At 39.0% G+C, this 20,149-nt stretch overlaps 1 long non-coding RNA gene and 1 other non-coding gene across 3 annotated transcripts in view; both read right to left on the reverse strand.

Moving 5' to 3' along the window:
• Positions 1–20,149, reverse strand: part of LOC131827401 (uncharacterized) — a 79,014-nt gene that overhangs the window by 35,879 nt on the left and 22,986 nt on the right. The window contains exons 4-5 of one of the 2 annotated variants that reach the window (XR_009352003.1): positions 15,532–15,626; positions 7,477–7,694 (exon numbers count right to left, since the gene is read on the reverse strand). This is a non-coding gene — a long non-coding RNA (uncharacterized LOC131827401). Of the gene's footprint in view, positions 1–7,476; positions 7,695–15,531; positions 15,627–20,149 lie in introns of those variants that run through there. The other variant, XR_009352004.1, reaches the window with a different exon arrangement.
• LOC131828419 (U6 spliceosomal RNA) lies at positions 19,406–19,508 on the reverse strand. Its single transcript, XR_009352429.1, has one exon. It is a non-coding gene; the product is annotated as a U6 spliceosomal RNA (small nuclear RNA).

A 20,149-nucleotide genomic window follows, 5' to 3' on the forward strand; every position in this document is an offset into this window, starting at 1 on the left:
CAGCAGGAATCTTTCTTAATCTACATGTAATCAGGTTCAAACGTCAGCCTTCTATTGATGTTATGGGCTTTCTGTTTTTTAGGGTCTTTTTTATTATTTTATTTTTTTTACTGGGGTAGGGCACAAGCAGGGGGAGCAGGACTGGGAGAAGCAAGCCCCTTGCTAACCAGGGGAGCCTGATGCAGGGCTTGATCCCGGGACCCTGGGATCATGATCTGAGCCAAAGTTAGCTGCTTAACTGACTGAGCCACCCAGACACCTCAGGGGTTTCTGTTGTAATGTGAGGGAAGTACCCAGTATCATCTATGACGTTTTCCTGACAAAACAACTAAACTGAATGTAATCAAGCTTCCAAATCTTCATTATCTGCTTTTGCTGCAGACCAGATCACCCCAAAACTTGGTGGTTTAGAATAGCCATTTATTATTTCCTATTATTCTTTGGATCAGAGAGATGATTCTTCTAGGTTGAGCTTGCCAGATAGTTGACAATGGCTTCACGCTTGACGTTTGCCGGGAGTATGGAGATGTTGCCACATGTTGCTCCTCAGCCAGCAGGCTGGCCCCACTCAATCACAGGGCCCCCAAGAGCAGTAAGGACTGGAAAGTCCTGCCATACAAGCACATTTCAAGCCTTTGCTTCTGTCACATTTGCTAAGGTCACATTGGATAAAGCAAGTCACATGGCTGGGCCTGAAGTGAAGGGGAGGAGAAAGAGACTCTGCCATGTAATAGAAAAAATATTGTCAGTCCTACAATATAACCACATCTAACTGCTAGTTTATATAAACACAGTCTGGAGAGGAACAAGTTAAATTATATCATAAGGAAATAATTAGTCAAATCTAAAATGTGAAGCATTCTATAGACAACCTTCCTGTGTTTTCAAGAAAGTTAGTGCTATGGGCGGGGGGAGGGGGGGGAGATGGGTGGCAGGTCAGGGATAGACTATTTTAGATTTTTTTTTTTTAAGATTTTTTAAGAAAGAGAGAAAAAGCATGAGTAGGAAGGAAGGGCAGACAGAGAGAGAGAAGCAGGCTCCCTGCTGAGCCACCCAGGTGCCCTTGAGACTATTCTAGATTTTAAAAGACTAAACGGACATGAAAACCAAACTCAAGTATGAATCTTATTGGATCATTATCCAGGAAAATATAAAACAGTCAAAAAATTCTCTGGATAATTGGGGAAAATTGAATATGGATTAAATATACAGAATATTTTATATTTTCTCAAATGTAATAATGATATTAAGATTACATAAGGTTACATTCTTATTCTCAAGAGATGCAAAGTGATGTATTTAGGGGGCACCTGGGTGGGGAAGCTATTTGAATGTCCACCTCTTGGTTTCAGGCAGGCTGTGATCACAGGGTCATAAGATAGGGCTGCTTGTCTGGCTCTTAGCTCAGCACAGAGTCTGCTTAGTACTGTCTCTCCCTTTGCCCCCTAACCACTTTTTTTTTTTTTTTATTAAAGGGGATATATTTAGGAATGAAATGTACTAATGTCTGTTACAGATTTCAAATAGATCATCAAATCATCCGTATATTTATTTATATATAGTAGAAAGAAATGGGCTGAATTATGATCTCCCAACATTCCTATGTTGAAATATCTTCACTACTAGTACCTCAGAATATGACTGTATTTAAAAATAGAGCCTTTAGGGGCACCTGGGTGGCTCAGTTGGTTAAGCGTCTGCCTTCAGCTCAGGTCATGGTCCCGGATTCCTGGGAGCTCAGCAGGAAGTCTGCTTCTCCCTCTGCCTCTCTCTCTGGCTTGTGTTTACTTTCTTGATCACTCCCTCTCTTTCTCTCTCTCAAATAAATAAAATATTAAAAAAAAAAATAGAGCCTTTAGGGGTGCCTGGATAGCTCAGTTGGTTGAACTTCCACCTCTTGGTTTCAGCTCAGGTCTTGATCTCACGGTCTGGAGATCAAAGTCCCATGAAGGGCTCATGGTCAGCATGGAAGCAGTTGGAGATTCTTCCCCATCCCTCTTCTGTCCCTTCTCCTCCACTGCCCTTCACTCTCTCACTCTTTCTCTAAAAAAGATAAAATAAAATCTTTAAAATAAATAAATAAAAATATGGTCTTTGAAGAGGTGATTAAGTTAAAATGAGGCCCTTAGAATAGGCTCTAATCCAATCCGACCAGTGTCCTTGTAAGAAGAGATTAAGATATAGACATATCCAGGGAGAAGGCCATATGAAGACAGGGAAGATGGCCATCTATACAAGCCAAGGAGAATGGCCTCAGAAGAAACCAACCCCATCCACACCTTGATCTTGACCTTCTAGCCTCTGGAACTGTGAAAAAATAAGTCCCTGTTGTTTGAGTCACCCAGTCTGTGGTATCTCATGATGCCAACACTCGCACTCGAATATCAACTGATATTCACAACAAAATGCTGTTAATTGTTTAATCTGAGTGTGGAATATACAGATCTTCATTGTGTTACATTTTTTGACTTTTCTGCACGTTTGAAAAAATTTTTTTTGAAGATTTTATTTATTTGACAGAGAGCGAGACCACAAGCAGGCAGGGAGGCAGGCAGAGAGAGGAGGAAGCAGGCTCCCTGCTGAGCAGAGAGCCCAATGTGGGGCTCGATTCCAGGACCCTGAGATCATGACCTGAGCTGAAGGCAGAGGCTTAACCTACTGAGCCACCTAGGCACCCCACGTTTGAAAATTTATGTATTAAAAAGTTGGAAGGACAAAACCTTCTAGGACATTGTCTTTAGTCAATGGGCTCTTAAGAAACTATTTTCAATCAATTATAATTGAATTCTGAAATATAGAGGCTTGGCTGCAACTTTGCTTATAGAAGAGATGAGGGGTTGGAAGTCTGACAAATTAAATGAGAAAACCATTTCTCTCCACACCAGCAGTTCCAATGTTTCAGATTTCAAGCCATTATATCTAGAGAGACACTTAGTGACATGATAGATTTGGAAATTGTTTTGTTCAGGAGAAGAAAAGAACAGTGCAGCAGTTGCTTTGAGTTCCAGCTCCAAGTTCTTCCAGAACAGCAGCAATGGCAGTTGGCACAGCCTGGGACATGGTGACACGGATAAAAACAAGGTCAAGCCTGGAATTATCCAATGGGTACATTAACTCTGTCAGTCTGCCAGCAGTTCAAACAAATATTTCCTGATTAAGTTTTATTACTTTTTGAGTAAACAATTTGGAGGTCTTGGTCATCAGATTTGACTGAAGCAAAAAAGCAGTTCATTTTGTATATGAAGCCTGTATTCTTTCTTTTTTTTCCTGCGCTTTCCAATTGTTCAGACACCCATTGTCCTAGCTATTTTGCTTCTCCTTGGGATCAATTAAATGTAAAAGGTGTTATGATTATATATGTATATATATATTATTGGTGTGCTATTAGTATACTATTATGTATTTAGGCATATTAGTATACTATTGGTATACTATGCTAGTATAGTAGACTACTATACTATACTACTAGATATATTAGTATACTATTAGTATTAATATATTATCATATATTTAGGTGTTACTATTCCTGATGGGTGTTGGTTTGCTTAACAGAAGGGTTCTCAACTCTGACGGCAAATGGAATCACCAGGAAGATTTAAATAAAACAAAATACCAAACAAAGACCATGATGATAAGACAGACCCTTAAACATTCTGGTTTAGTATGTTCTGAGTCAGGACCTCAGCATCAGAATTTCTTGTAAAAATCTTCCCAGGTGATTATAACGGGCAGCCAGGTAAGAACACTTGTTCTAACCTATAGAGAATTCCTAACCTCAAGTCCAGGCACTTCTTGGGGTGGAGGGGCTCTGAAGAACCTTTGCAGGGTTCTTTAAATTATCTCCAAAATGATCTTTTTCTTTGACTTAAAAATTCGTCTTAAAGAAATTATGACTAAGTGTGCTATTAAAGTATTATTTCACTCAAAACAATTTTAAGGTATTTGCCAGCATGGGAGGCTGTTGTGCATAAAAGGGTAAAAAAGTCTAATGATTGTAGTTACCAAGCTATGACATCTAAAATATTTCCCCCCGTTGACAGTGTGGATTTCTAGAGAGCCCAGACCTTGATTTGTAAGTAATAGTTTCCACTAAAGGGAAGCAGGGCTGCTTAGAGAAAGGAGCTGTTTCAGGTTTGGTGCATGGAAAGTATACTGTAAAGCGAACATCTGTTTGCCCTCAGGCATGAAAGCACTCAAAGTCGAATGGGGATGTTTCAAAAGGGCTCCAAAGCCAGAATGAAGGAGCTCACATTGGCTAAATTTAGGACAACTGGAGAAGCAGAAGGAATAATGACTATACAGTGTTTGTAACAAATAAATAAAATCCCTGGTCCATATGACACTCAAACTTAAACAAAAAGAAGGAAAAGAACAGGGGGGAATAAAAGAAGAAATTCACTTGCCACTACTGGAGGTGATTACTGATCACAAGGCTTTATTCTGGGAGGGCAGGAAGAGACAGTAACTCTGACCTTACAGAAGGAACGGAGGCTCATCTCCAGGTAATGAAAGAAAGCTCTTCTTTCTAGAGATGCTACCTAATAAAGAAGAAATGGAGAAATCGTCAGCTATGCCTTTAGTATGACCTGCCATGGGATCACTTTGTATTGCACTATCACCATCAAAGAATTCAAACAATACCTTTTATAATCCCCTTTTTGACATACAGAGACCACTGATAACTTCAGAATGAAATCTGCAAAGTAAAACTTCCACTAGGAAAACAATCTCAATATTCTTTATAGAGATGGAACTCTGTGATGCTTTGTAGAACATCTATACCTCCAGCTTTGAGGAATAAATGTATGTGCTTTGGGGCTCCTGGGTGGCTCAGGTCATGATCTCAGGGTCCTGGGATTGAGCCCTGCATTGAGCTCTCTGCTCAAGCAGGGAACCTGCTTCCCCCTCTCTCTCTCTGCCTGCCTCCCTGCCTACTTGTGATCTCTCTCTGTCATATAAACAAATAAATTCTTGAAAAAAAAAAAAAAAGAAATGTACGTGCTTCGTGGCTTTCTACCTAGGCAAACACTGGCGGAAACTGCCAATTTTCCTGCATTAAGACTGGTGGCCCGCTGTCATGGAAGACTTCCACTTCAGAACCTCAAGTCACCACTTTTTGAGGAGTTAGTTTGAAACAAGAAGGGCATCAGAAAATAATGTAATTTTCTTATATACAGAAATATGCTGGATTTCTGGAAGATGGGTCTTCAGCCCCTGAATGACCTTCAGGAAAACGAATATGTTGCAAGTAAAGGAATATTTACTTAAGACAAGTGAACATGGATGACTTTACTCATGGCTTATTGGTGGATACTTTTGATCAAATCAATGAAGTCATTCTTTCCACTCAAAGTCTTACATTCTATTAGGAAAGCTGCTAAGCCTCTCTTACCACAACTGCTCCTCTGGAAAAGAAGACAGGAAGAGGCAATCACATTGACTTTTCAATGCTAGAAAAAATACTTCTTTAGGCTGAAATAGAGAGTGATTTTTCTTTTTCAATTTTTCTGCAGGCAAAAATCTCTAGGCACCTGGAACCCTATAGAATCCTTTTGATGGTTATTTCTACTCCAGTGATCTTGAAATTAAATGTGTGTTCATGACCCTTAACTTGCTGACATCAAGCATGCAGGCAATGCCAAAAATGACCTCACAAAGGAATTGATGCTACATGGATTAACCCAAAAGAGTCCTGGAAAAATCTGACTCAAGCCTGCCCTTGTCTCAAAAAGCGTGCGATGGGAGCTCTGATTCTATTACTGCGTTAGTGAGCTATGTTTGTGAACAAGAATTTTTCATCACTTGCCGACCAAATCAAAAGACAGAAACCACTGAACGTCAAAGATGGCATTTGTATTTTATCTCATAGCGCTCCACAGTTTCATCCTTTCATTCAAGCTCAACAGCAACAGCTTTGCTGTTAAATTCACTTTGAGTAGATGAAAGCGTATCTTTTATTGGTCTGTATGGAAAACTTCACATTTGGAAATCTTTGTAAGAGTTTTGCCCCCTTTTCAGAAAATGACCTTAATCACCAGAAAAATGACAGTGAAGTTCAAGCATAAAGAGTGTTTTTATATTCTGCACAAGAGTAAAAAGTAAATTTCCTTTGTTGCAAATGGTGTGAAACATGCTTTTTCCTGTGATGCACCCCACTACTTACCTTGGTTTCTCAACGTGACACTAAAACCTGAGATAGCAAGGAACTCTGCTAAAGGATGCAGCTCCAACTGGATTTCCAGGCATTGGTCAGTAGCCGGAACAGGATTCATCAAGTACCCAGCTCTTTCCAGTGGCCTAAAACCTCACCATTAAGGGGGTCTCCTCCATCATCTCTTGCACAGTGTACTTCAAGAAATTAACAAAGAAATAATATGGAAAGCCAAAAGCTGATCATTAAAAAAAAAATCCAAACTTAACTCCTTGCAAAAGTGACTCAGAAATATTATGTTTGGGGCACCTGGGTGGCTCAGTCAGTTAAGCATCTGCCTTTGGCTCAGGTCAGATCCTGGGGTCCTGGGATCAAGCCCCACTTCGGGCTCCCTGCTCAGTGGGGAGTCTGCTTTTCCCTTTCCCTCTACCCCTCCTCCTGCTTGTGTGCTCTCTCAAATGAATAAGTCAAATCTTTAAAAAAAAAAAAAAAAAGATTTAGGGATGTCTGGGTGGCTCAGTCAGTTGGGCATCTGTCTTTAGCTCAGGTAATGATTCCAAGGTTGTGGGATCGAGCCCCATGTCGGGCTCCCTGCCAGCAGAGAGCCTGCTTCTCCCTCTCCTCACTCCTTATGCTCTCCCTCTCTCACTATCTTTCTATCTCAAATAAATAAAATCTTAAAAAAAAAAAGATTAAAAAAAAAGCCAAGAGGCTGATAATGTTCTTTTGGAAGTAATAAGAGAAATTGGTAATGTGATTAGGTACAAGATAAATACATGAAAAACCTAGAATAATAATTTTATCTGTAATAGCAATAACCAGTTAGGAGTAGAAATGGAAAACAAGTATTCCATTGGTATTAGCCAAATCAAACCAAATAAACAAAAGCCCACAACACAAGAGGGGCATGGGACCTGTATTTGGAAAACTATCAAAACATGAACTAATAGGGAAATATTTCTTGATTCTGTGTAGGCAGTCTTAATATTAAGAAGGCCAGTCATTTCCCAATGGTTACAATACTTTAATGCAAATGCAATAATAATACCAATGTTTTGAAACCAGGCGAAATGAACATAACATGTATATGGAAGGCTAAGTATCTGAGAATAGTCAATGGTGTTAAAGGAAGACGTGTGTATGCATGCATGGGCCAGTGCACATGCGAACATGCAGAGCATGGGTATCATCTTGCTTTGCTAAACATCAAAATTTATTACAAAACTACTCTGATAAAATGACATCCTGTCCATTAGCCTAAAACATTTTATGTTTTAATGTCTATGGGGCAATACTGAAAGAAATGAAGAACACTTGGCTCCTAGTAAACAATACAACATAATTATTTTAATTTACTTATTCCAGTAGAGAACACTACCAAGCTATATCACAGCGTATATTACTAGATCAATGAAATAAAATAGAGAAAACAGGAACAAATCCAAAGACAGGTAGTAGCTTGAGGCATAACCAAGTTGGCATTTCAACTCAAAGTAATAGATGACTATTTGAATAAATAACTTCAGCACAATTTACTTTCCACCTGAAATAAAGTTGAAAACAATAAAGTGATTTTTTAAAAATATTTTTTAAAAAATAAACTTATTTTTTTAATTATGTGAGAAAATACTGTAAGTTGAAAAGTAAATGGTAGACTGGAGCAAAATAATTGGCATTGTATGTGACAGGGCAAGTGTCATTTCCCCTAATATACAAATTCTTCCTATTAATTCATAAGAAAGACAAATAACCCAGTGAAAAGAATGGGCAAAGATATGAACAGGGTAATTGCAGACAAAATGCAATCACCAACAAACACTTGAAAATATACATAACTCTATCAGTAGTACAGAAATGTAAGTTAAGCAAGACGGTGTTTCAAGTTAAGATTATCAATTATTAAGAGCAACAGAATCTGATGTTATTTAGGGTGAAGTTGAAACTGGCAATTTCATACATAGCTGATGAGAATGCTCACTGCTACAGTCTTTTGTGAAATTAATCTGAAAATAGCTACTGAAAATTGAAATATCCGTATGTCTAAAGGGTTTCACTTAGAAGAATGTAGCCCATAGAAATAAAAAGCAATATATAAGAATAAATTTTAAGAATCTTAATTATGGTGGCGCCTGGGTGGCTCAGTTGGTTAAGCGACTGCCTTCGGCTCAGGTCATGATCCTGGAGTCCTGGATTTGAGTCTCACATCGGGCTCCTTGCTCAGCAGGAAGTCTGCCTCTCCCACTGACCTCTCTCCTCTCATGCTCTCTCTCTTTCATTGTCGCTCTCTACCTCTCAAATAAAAAAATTAAATTAAATTAAATAAAAAAGAATCTTAATTATGGCATTATTTGTAATGTAAAAACATCCACCTCTAAATGCCCTGAATGTACATTGTAAGGAACAGTTGATTAAATTGCTATACCTATAACGTGTAGTATTATGCAATTAGTAGAAAGGGTGTTAGGTGTACATTATTCCTTTGGAGATATCCATGATATATTACTAAGTGAAAAAAGACGTTGTACAATAACGTGTGTGATGTAATGCTATTTGTAACTAACAAAAAATCCCAAACTCTCCTTGCATATATGTGTGTGTGTATATGTATAACCCATGATCACTAAGTGATCATGTTTATATATATATAAACATGAGCATAGAGACACAGAAGGTTGCACAGCAAAAGGTTACATTTATCTTGGGGGGCAGGAGTAGAGGGCAGATTGTTACATTTCTTAAATGTTTCTGTATTATTTGACTTGTTATATCATGTCACTTTTGTTATTTAAAAAAATATAATGGGGCACCTAGGTGACTGTGTTGGTTAACTATCTGACTTGATTTCAGCTCAGGTCATGATCTCAAGGTTGTGGGATTGAGCCCTGTGACCGGTTCTGTGCTGGGCGTGGAGTCTGCTTAAGAGTCCCTTTTTCTTTCTCCCTCCAGTCATCCCCCTCTAAAATAATCTAATACAGTTTAAACAAAACACCAATAGGGAAAGTGTTCCAAATATTAGCACTGAATCACTTTACCTGGACAGTTCTAGGATAAGTGCTTCCCAAAACCAAAATACCATTAGCATTAGTAACTGAGTCCCTGGGAATATGATCACAGAGACTCTAGAATTCGCCAACTGTCTTCAAACAAACTGGAAAGACTCAGAGAAGTGACTCTTTAGCATTTTTCTTTAGTAAATTCCATTGCATCTTAAGTATAAATATCTAAATTTCCTATGAATTAAAATTAGTGGTGAGTGACTCTTTTTTTTTTTTTTTAAAGATTTTATTTATCTGACAGACAGAGATCACAAGTAGGCAGAGAGAGAGGGAGGAGGAAGCAGGCTCCCCGCTGAGCAGAGAGCCCGATGCGGGGCTCGATCCCAGGACCCCGGGATCATGACCTGAGCTGAAGGCAGAGGCTCTAACCCACTGAGCCACCCAGGTGCCCCGGTGAGTGACTCTTTTGAAACAACTAAGCAGATTTGAACAAGTAAAATGTAGATAATAGAAGGATGCTCCCACATTCTAACAAAAACTTACTCTAAAATATTCAAAGACTAAGCATTAAAATTATTTGGAAAGAACTTAAATTTCTACTTACAAATGACAAGTTAATGTACAATGAAAAATTGTGTTATGATGAAAAATTACATTGAGAAGGACCTCATGAAAATTTAGAAAACACTAGGGAGGGATAGTATATGATCTTTAAAAAGTATAATACAGGGACGCCTGGGTGGCTCAGTGGGTTAAAGTCTCTGCCTTCAGCTCAGGTCATGATCCCAGGGTCCTGGGATCGAGCCCCACATCAGGCTCTCTGCTCAGCGAGGAGCCTGCTTCTCCCTCTCTCTCTGCCTGCCTTTCTGCCTACTTGTGATCTGTGTCTGTCAAATAAATAAAATCTTTAAAAAATATAAAAATAAAATAAAAATAAATTAAAAGTACAATACAGGGGTGCCTGAGTAGCTCAGTGGGTTAAGCCTCTGCTGTCAGCTCAGGTCATGGTCTTGGGTCATGGGATTGAGCCCCAAGTCGGGCTCTCTACTCAGCGGGGAGCCTGCTTCCCCGCCCCCCGGCTACTTGTGATCTCTCTGTGTCAAATAAATAAAATAAAATAAAATAAAAATAAAAATAAAAAGCACAATACAAAATTCTGTATGCTTATGATCACAACCAAGGAAAATGACAGCAACAATAATATAACTTTTGTTTAGTAAAAAGACCAAAAGGAAATAGACTAACACGTCAATAAGTGATCGTCTTTGGAAGTTGTATAATATGGGATTTTCTGTCTCTTCTTCTATTTTCTATATTTTCCAAATATTCAGAATAATTGTTATTATTATACACCATTTTATTTTTATAAGTGTATGAAAACTTTATTTTTAAGTATTCATGTATGTGTCTTTATGTACTATTACATCTAGCTTATTTTATACTTAAATAATACTATTAGTAGTAAATGATTACTAGTTGCTAGTACTACAAGAATAAAATACTAATACAACTATGTACTAGTAGTTATATAGGAATAAAGTGTTATATAATACAATGAACAGAGTATGAAATTCAGATAGTAGATATTTGATTTCTCTTAGCAAGTTCTATATGATGGGGTGCCTGGGTGACTCAGTTGCTAAGCGTCTCCCTTTAGCTCAGGTCATGATCCTAGGGTCCTGGTATCGAGTTCTCTGCTTGGCCAGAAGCCTGTTTCTCCCTCTCCCACTCCCTCTGCTTGTGTTCCCTCTCCTCCTGTGTCTCTGTCTGTCAAATAAATAAATAAAATCTTAAAAAAAAAATAAGCTCCATACGAGATGTATAATGACTTTATTTATAATAATAATTATTACATATAGTACTCTACTCCTTATTATTGGTAACAGCTATTTTGTAAATAATAATTATTGAGGGATAAATAAAGAGCTAAATATTATAAGGCAATAGCTAATATTTAGACAGTTGATTTAAACCTGTAATTGTATAAGAGATTTACTTCCTAGAGCTCAAGGCTGAGACCTCAGACGTAATTTGCTTCAACTCTAAAATCCCATGCTTCACGGGCAGTGTGGAAGTTCAGCCCCCTTTCACTATGCCTGCAGGTCCTTGTATGACATTCCTGTGCCTTAGCTTAAAGCAGTTCCTGTCAATAGTGTTCAAGACTTTTGAAAAAATCATATTAATAGTCAATAAAGAAGGGCTATTATGTCAATCCAGCGTGACACACGCCACCACCACAGATCATCACAGAGAGGCTATATGACACCGAATAACGGCGACGATACAGGAAAGTGTTGGGGGAAACAGGCGTTTGTCTCATGCAATCTTACTGGACCCTCACTTAGCATCCCAGAGCCTTTATCCTCCAAACTGTCGACAGATACCATGTCTCTAAGTGATCATGCTGGTTAGAGGAATAATGATATATCAGTAAAGAATATTCCTATTTCTGGGCACCTGGCTGGCTCAGTCAGAGGAGCATGTGACTCTTGATCTCGGGGTCATGAGTTCAAGCCCCATATTGGGTGTAGACATTACTTAAATAAATAAATCTTAAAAAAAAAAGAATATTCCCATTTCTGACTCCTCCCTTCTGCACCTAGTTGAATGTTGGCGCTGCCCTCATCTTGCCCATTTGCCAACCAGCAAACTTGGGAGCGTTAAAGAAATGGGTGAGCTAATGATGCCAAGGATCCCAGTCCCTTACCAGTAACTCGCCCTACATGTCCCTTTTTTTGGTGAGGATCCTCTACTCACCAGAATAAGAGCCACTGATATTTATATGATGTTTTGACTGTCATTAGCTTCTAAGAAAGAGTTTCCACCCTGAGTCAACAGGAAACCCAGGAAAGTTATCAAGTAAAAAGGAAACCATTTTTTCAGCATCCACTGTGCACCAGGCTCTCGGGGTTTTAAGGCACAGAAACCCATTCACACGAGGGTACGTATGATGGGGAGGGAGGTGGCAATAATTCAGGGCATCAGGGAAATCTCCCAGAACGGAAGGGTCATCGGTGTGCATGAGTCTGGAAACAGAATCGGTTCTAACAAGGCCTTGTCCCCTGTCAGGGAAGCCTTGTTCACTGACTTTGCCTGAGCCTCACCTGTGTCTCACTCAGGTTGTCTCGGGTTCTCATGCTCTCCCTCGCCTCCCTCCTTCTGCATTCTTATCTCCTGCTTGGCCGATTCAGCTGTCTCAGCCTTGCTCGAAATGACCTTTCAGCCTTCCATGGATTAAAATGTCCCCTGGGTCCCTTAATTCAGATTCTAGACAGAGGGAATGTGATCCCTGAATCCATGGCTGAATACAGGCATGAATGAGTCAATCAATAAATCAGCATTCCTCTCCTTTGAGTTAGAACCATTATAAACAATCTGCTGAACTCACATATTTGCCCAAAACATCCACAGGTAGAAATTTGCAAAGAGGACTCTAGGCAAGCATGTTAAGCCATGCCTTTCATCAGGAAGGAAATTCTGTATGTAATATTTTGATGTTTCTGTTGTGTTTACCCTCCCAAACCATATGTACCAAATAGCATCATGTTGAGTAATTTCCATTAAAATGTAACAAAACTTGTATCTTTTTAAAGATATTTTATTTATTTGTCAGAGAGAGCACACGGCTGGGGGAGCAGAAGGCAGAGCAGGCAGAGGGAGAAGCAGGCTCCCCGCTGAGCAAGGAGCCCAACGTGGGACTTGATCCCAGGACCTTGGGATCATGACCTGAGCCAAAGGCAAACACTTAACCACTGAGGCATCCCCAAAATCTTGTATCTTATAAGTTAGGCACTTGTCAAGTACTTTATTAGTGATTTCATTTAATCTTTACAATACCTAAAGAAGAGGTATGATTATTGGGCCCCTGAATGAAAAAATTTGGGCTCAGAGGGTTTAGAAATCATCTTTACACTGTCAGAGCAGAGAAAGGATTCCCATAGGGTCTCTCTGACTGCAGCTCCTGTGCTCAGCCCTTGCCCTGTGAAACCTACTTTGTTCTACTAGGTGAAAAAAAGACGTTTAAGCCCTGTGTTATATAAATCTACTTAATACAGACATTTTGCTAAACTTTTAGCAGTTAAGCACTGTAAAGAGTCAGCAGTTACCTTGAAAATATAGTAGAGTTGGCAAAATGAAAAGCTGACATTCGTCATCTTTAAAGTTTCTTTTCAGCGCTTGAGATGTTTTAAACACTGGCAATTGATTCGGAACTCTGCATTTTGGAGGATGTGCATGTCAGCCCCACACTGTTATCGGTCAGCATTAGTGGGACAGAGCTGAAGTTATTCCTTATTCACAGTGAATTGTGGAATTGTTCCTGACTTGCAAAGTTTAAAATAGCATTTCTAGATTCCATCTCTAATTGCCCTATCATTTAAAAATCATTAGCCACTACTTTAAAATGGACATAAATTCACATAATTTAAAAAGCCAAATCCAATATGTAATGTTTAATGGGTACTTTCCTTTGGACGGTGATTATTATATATTTTGGTGTTCTCACGTATATACTACTCTGCTGTTGTCGCCAATAAACTGCCATGTCACTGCTTATCCAGTTCTATGTTACTGCAAACTAGGACGCCTCTGGCCGTATTACGTGAGATCACAGCAGCCGTCCTTCAGTGCATCTGCTTGTCTCCATATAGCACTTCCACCCATCACAGCTGGAAGACTGTCTTTCCAGTCATCTGAATCTCCAACAAAGAAATATGGGTCTTTGTTATCTACACAATGGCCTCAATTCTCCCTTGTCCTCTGGGTACGAATGCTGCCTCATACAGCTTTGCCTCATCTGGAATTCCATGTTGTATTTCTTCAGTGAGTTGAGCTCTAGATGCAGCACAGGGGCGGGTGGAAGGTTCTAGGAAGCCGTACTTCAGTTCTCCTTTCATTCTGTTTTTTTGCCCTGCTTGGATCTTGACTCTAGGGTCATATTCAGGTGCAGCCTCTCATATCATCATGGCATCTTACTCCACTAAAGTTTTCTTCTCTCTCATAAAGACAGTTTCATTGGCCAATATTACCTGGGCATGGACCTGGCCCTAATAACTTCCCTAGGCTTATAGGGTTTTTATTAACCTTGTTTAAACTTCAAATATACCTTCAGTTTTGTAGAGCTATTTCATAGAGAAATCAAAGGCAAATGTGGCTTTGAGATTTGAATACAGGGCAAAAGTTTTTGCAAAACTGTCGCTGGCGTTTCTCCCTTCCTTCCTTCTTTCCTTTCTTCCTTCCTGCCTTCCTCCCTTTTAACCTTTTGATCCCCTTCTCCTATTAAAAAAAATCTTTGGCAGAACACAGGCAGAATCTATCTGAATTCATCATTCAAATCTTTCCATTCCAATCAACTGCAGCACAAATCTATTTTGCCAACAACTTCCCTTTCTTTCTTTGAATAGCGCAGACAAAATACCAATATTCGACCCACAAAGCACAAAAAGAGAAATCTTCTTAAAGATTAATTGGCTCAGTAGAAAAAGATATATGGAGGAAAATAATATTAGCTGATAACATTTCCCCTAGGTTAGGTGTTTCTAGCAACAGGCTAAAGAGAGAAAATCAGAGCTGGAGGATGGGTATACAACAGAGCCTTTTGTGAGGGCTCTGTGGCTCCTTGCTGCTGTGCCTATCACAAGGTTTCTAGAGATGGCAATTCTAGAGATGGCAATTTCACTCCCAGCCATTAATTAAAACAATAATTGAAATAACAAGACAAGCTATATCCCTTGTTCCTGGCTCCCTTGTAAATTGCACTACATGAAGCAGTGGTTCTTTGCGTCTGCCTCAATGCGCTATGGCTCCCCCACGTACGTCAGTTATCCTATAAATTAGGAACCAGCCATAACCATTAAGCACTACATTGTTATTCCTTATTTTGATTAATTCTCTTCCTCCAGAGCACATGTCAAGATGATGGCATCTGTTCTGAAGAGTTTCCATCTGGAGAGCTACAGTTCTCGTTTCTTTCCATCTACGTATGTACAATTCATTGTCATGAAATGGGTTTTAAAAATAGTATTAAATATTTTATTTAATTAACTTGCAGAAAATGTCAGTCTTTTAAAACTTCAAACTGAGGAAAGGAAATGTGAGATTAGTATAAGTAAAGCCGTTCCATCCTTAAAAAAAAAAAATCATATGTCTAATACTGTCAGTATGGTTTGGATTTGTAGCAATAATTGATTAATACAGTCTGCATATCCTGCCCTTCCCAGAGTGGGATCCTATTACAATGGGTGTTCAATAATGTACATTGTAATTAATGATTTTTTTTTTCTCTGAAACCAAAATGCCAATATGATTGTAGTGCATTTGCTGAGGACAGAGTTCAGCAGAGCCTCTCAAGAAGAGAACTAAAATAAAAGACAACAGCCCACTTACAGCAAAAGACTTGTGGGTTAATTAAACCTGCTCCCTTGGAACATTCAGTCTTAGGTAGAGAGAAGGGTTTCTGGACTGAGCCTCAATTTCTCCATCTGTAAAATGAGCATTCAAGGAGACATTTTCTGTCAGGTTCTACACAAGGAGTTCTCATTCCTAATGAGAACTTAATTGTTTTATATTCAAACACTCTGGAAGTTTATCTTTATTCAGTCTTCCGGGTGAAATGCGTCATAAACGTCCTAGCTTTTCTACACATCTATAAGTTTTTAAATGAAGGCAGGATGGAAAATCCTTACTTTTTTTTTTTTTTTTTTTTTGATTCACCATGGCAGCTACATGCTAAGCGCGAATTTTTCATTCTCTTCTCTGTGGAAATCCCATTAAAATAATAGTACAGGAATAAAAACAGGAATAAATGCGAGCTATTCAGAGGATGACCTTGCAGATGAGAGAGTTAAGCAAATTTCTGGAAGAAAGACAGCAACAGAGAGAAGTTTAATAGCTGAGGAGGTGGCAGTTTAGAATATTCTGGGAAGTAGCTGCGGTGGAGAAGGAAACCATTCTCAACACAGCTTCAGGGTGGTTTTGGGTTCAGGTATGACAGACACATATGAGAGAGGAGCTAAAAATATAGGGATAGGGATGTCTGGGTGGCACAGTCAGTTAAGTGTCTGACTTCAGCGCAGGTCCTGATCTTGGGGTCCTGGGATTGATTCCTACACGGGGCTCCCTGCTCAGTGAGGAGTCTGCTTCTCTCTCCCTCTGCCCCTCCCCCAGCACATTCTCTCTCTCTGGCTCCTTTGAATAAATAAAATCTCAAACAAACAGAAGACATAGTACTCATAGGAAGTACTTACATAAGGGGACCCTCAGAAAGCAAGAACGAAACTTCAGGTCATAGGCCAAGGCCTGGGGTATGTAATTAAAGCACGGTGACTATAGTTTACAACATTGTATTGTGTAATTTGCAAGTTGCTAAGAGAGTAAATCTTTAAAGAGATCATCACAAGAAAAAAATTGTAAGTATGCAGTAATAGATGTTAACTGAACTTATCAGGGTGTTCATTCCAGAATACATACATATATCAACTCATTCTGTTGTACACTGTAAACTAGTATAGCATTATGTATCAATTATATCTCAGTCTAAACAAGGAAACAAGAACCAGCTCTTTGAAACAAGAAAATCTGGTAATGATTTAAATAATTTAAATAATTAAAAAATAATAATTTTAAAAATAATTTAAAATCAAAGGAATAATTGGAAGATAGAGTCAAAGGATTCCCCTCCCAAGGAAATAACAATAAAAACCTCAAAGAAAAAGATAATAGGAGGAAAAAAGACACAGAAGATCAATCCATTCCACTAATAAAAAATCTAATAAGGGGGAGCTTCACGAGCCAAGGAGACTAAATGAAAAGGGGAATATCTGATGTTTTATTTCCATTATATTATTTTTTATGTCCCTTCATGTCTTAAATATGTCCTAATTTTTAAAGACCCAGACTCTGATATCTGGGGTGAAATCTGGGGACACCAAGAATAAGAGAATTTTCTAAATTTTTCAGAAAGCAACAACTGGTCACCCACAGGAAAAAATAGCTGCCTTCTCAGCAGCTAATTTCTGAGGAAAAATAGTTTTGAATCAAGGGTGCCATACAAACTCTATCAAGTGAGAATGGGAAATGGTCATTTTCCTTTTATGAGATGCAAGAACTCACAGAGTTTAGATCGCACTATTTCTGAAGAATTTACCTGAAGCTGAACACCAAGACAGAGGATGATGAAGATCTAAGAAACCATGTCACTAACCAGGCATTTAATGAAAGCACACGTCAAGGTGACCCTTGAGGAGCTATTCTGAAAAAAAACATCAGTCCATGTTAGAATGTGAAACCAGACCACTCCAAGGGGACACTCTCCAAGAGAGAGGAGAAGGAGAAGAAAAAATCCAATCAACAGAATCAATAAGATACGCAAATAACAGTGAATAAGGCCCATTATTTTCCATTCACCAACAAGAATAAGAGAGAAAGCAATCAGAAAGTAGGGAAAGAAGTCAATTAAAACTCACAATTCAGGGGCGCCGGCATGGTTCAGTTGGTTAAGTGTCTGCTTTCTGCTCAGGTCATGATCTCAGGGTCCTGGGATCAAGGTGTGTCCGGCCTCCTACTCAGTAGGGAGTCTGTATTTGCCTCTCTCTCTACCTGCTGCTCCCACTGCTTGTACTCTCTCTCTCTCAAATAAATTCTTAAAAAAAAAAAATCACAATTCAAATATACAGCTACCAAACTGGAGTGCGGTTCTGAACAGGATATAAGAAAGAAGACATTCGACCTTGATGCCTAGAACATTTCCCTTTGGGGAGGTTCAAGTTTCATGACAACGAAACCACAAAGAGGTATGTTCGAAGCACGTGACAGGGCTCTGTGATAAACCACTCATGACTCCTAAGAGTAAACACTATTTTTTTTCTATTTCAACACATAGAAGCAACCTATAGACAAAGTTAATTATGATTACAACAGAACATAAATTTACCAACACTGATATCATAAAGGTTAAAAAACAGTGAACAGAGGTCAGGGAGGGAAGAAATGTGGAAGAAAGGGCAAGGGTGTTAATATTCTCATCAAAAAAAGAGCAATCATGAGAGCCTTTGAAAACCAATGGAATAAGACATAATTTTTAGCATATTTACCATTACAAAGAAGCTAAAAATAGAAATACAAATATACAAATTGGAACAATGCAGGAACTTAAATCCTCACCCACAATAGCAGAAAATCAATATTTAATATCCAAAGTTGACAGATCAAGAAGTGGCGATGTAAGAAGGTAATTTAGAGATGCATTAGGTAACCGCTAACAGAACTTACAGCATAAATGATTAACGGTGGCTGCTTTGGGAGAAAGAGGCTGGGAGTGAGGAGCACTGATGTAGGGTCTTTTTTCATTATAAGTTGTTCTGAGCTGCTTGAATTTTTTAGCTACGTGCTCTACGGCTTGGATTAAAAAAATACATTTTAAAAGTCTAAATTATGGTATTTTACTACATTTACAGAAAATAATTTAACAGGGACTCTAAAAACTCTAGGCCTCTACTAAGTACCTATTCTCCACAACTGTAATGAAATAAAACTGAGGTTCAAAATCATGTAGATATGCTTTTTTTTTTTTTAAAGATTTTATTTACTTACTTGACAGAGATCACAAGTAGGCAGAGAAGCAGGTAGAGAGAGTGGGGGAAGCAGGCTCCCTGCTGAGCAGAGAGCCTGATGTGGGGCTCGATCCCAGGCCCCCGGGACCATGACCTGAGCTGAAGGCAGAGGCTTTAACCCATTGAGCCACCCAGGTGCCCCTGTAGATATGTTCTGAGATACGGATATGCCTTTGTGAATGAAAAATAATACCATTTTCCAAACAGTTTCAATGTTGAGTTTCATCTTTTTATTTAAAAAAAAAAAAATTCTTATTTATTTACTTGACAGAGAGATAGAGCAAGAGAGCCCAAGCTGGGGAAATGGCAGAAGGAGAAGGAGAAGTAGACTCTCCACTGAGCCGGAAGCCCCACATTGGGCTCGATCCTACATGACATGAGCCAAAGGCAGACGCTTAACTGACTGAGCCACCCAGGTGCCCCCTGATTTTAATTTTTAAAATTTTTGATTGAAAACATATGATGAAGACAATGGCTCCTCCCTACCCAAATATTTAATTAAACTAGATCTTTTTCCCCCGCACAACTTCCTGTGAATTTACATGGTCCTCAAAGTTTGGCAAAATCAAAGAAAATATTTCACTCTGATTCCTAAGAGAAGCAATAAAGGGAATGGAGGTGGGGGAAACTGCACTTTGTTCATTTATTTATTAAATAGGGCAGGCTTCATGAATTTGCATGTCAGCTGCCGCAAGGGCCTTGCTAATCTTCTCTGTATCATTCCAGAAATCTGCACTTTAGAACATTTTTTAATATTATTGTGCAAATACACAGTTTAGAATTTTTCAATGTGATATCCTTATTTTTAAATTAAAAAGAAATCCCTGTATAATTAAGACACAGTGTTATATTAGTTTCGGGTCTCACAATATCTTATTTTTTCAAAGGAAGAGAAGGAGTCCTACGTCTGTTTTTGTTTTTGTTTTGTAATGAATTAAAAAGTAGTTTGCAAGTTGAAGGTTTCTTCTTACTTCAAATAGGCCGATCAGAATGTAACCTCATGATACTTATCACAGGGTGGGTTTTCCAGAAGCAGATACTGAAATGAAGGTTGGGGTTCGAGATGTTTACTGGGGATCAATAGTGATGAAAGCTTGTGGGAAGAACTGGGCTGAGGGAAAAAGGAGCTGCAGGCTTCATAAAGCCCCTGGACTGGTGGGGAACTATAGAGCACGCAATGCCTAGGAAAATTGTCCCTCAGTGGGGGGAGCTAGCTGGGTCTCCATATTACCTCTAGACGCAGGCTGTCTAGGGCGGCCATGGTTTTAGGCCCAGCTGCTGTTTGCGGCCCAGGGAGGCCCTGAAGGAGACATCACCTGGGAGCTGTGTGGTGATGGACCTCTCCACAGCTCAACGGGGAACCTTCCTTGAGCGGGATATAGGTGGCCCATCTC

Source organism: Mustela lutreola, chromosome 3 (assembly GCF_030435805.1).
Source record: "Mustela lutreola isolate mMusLut2 chromosome 3, mMusLut2.pri, whole genome shotgun sequence".
Taxonomy (NCBI): domain Eukaryota; kingdom Metazoa; phylum Chordata; class Mammalia; order Carnivora; family Mustelidae; genus Mustela; species Mustela lutreola.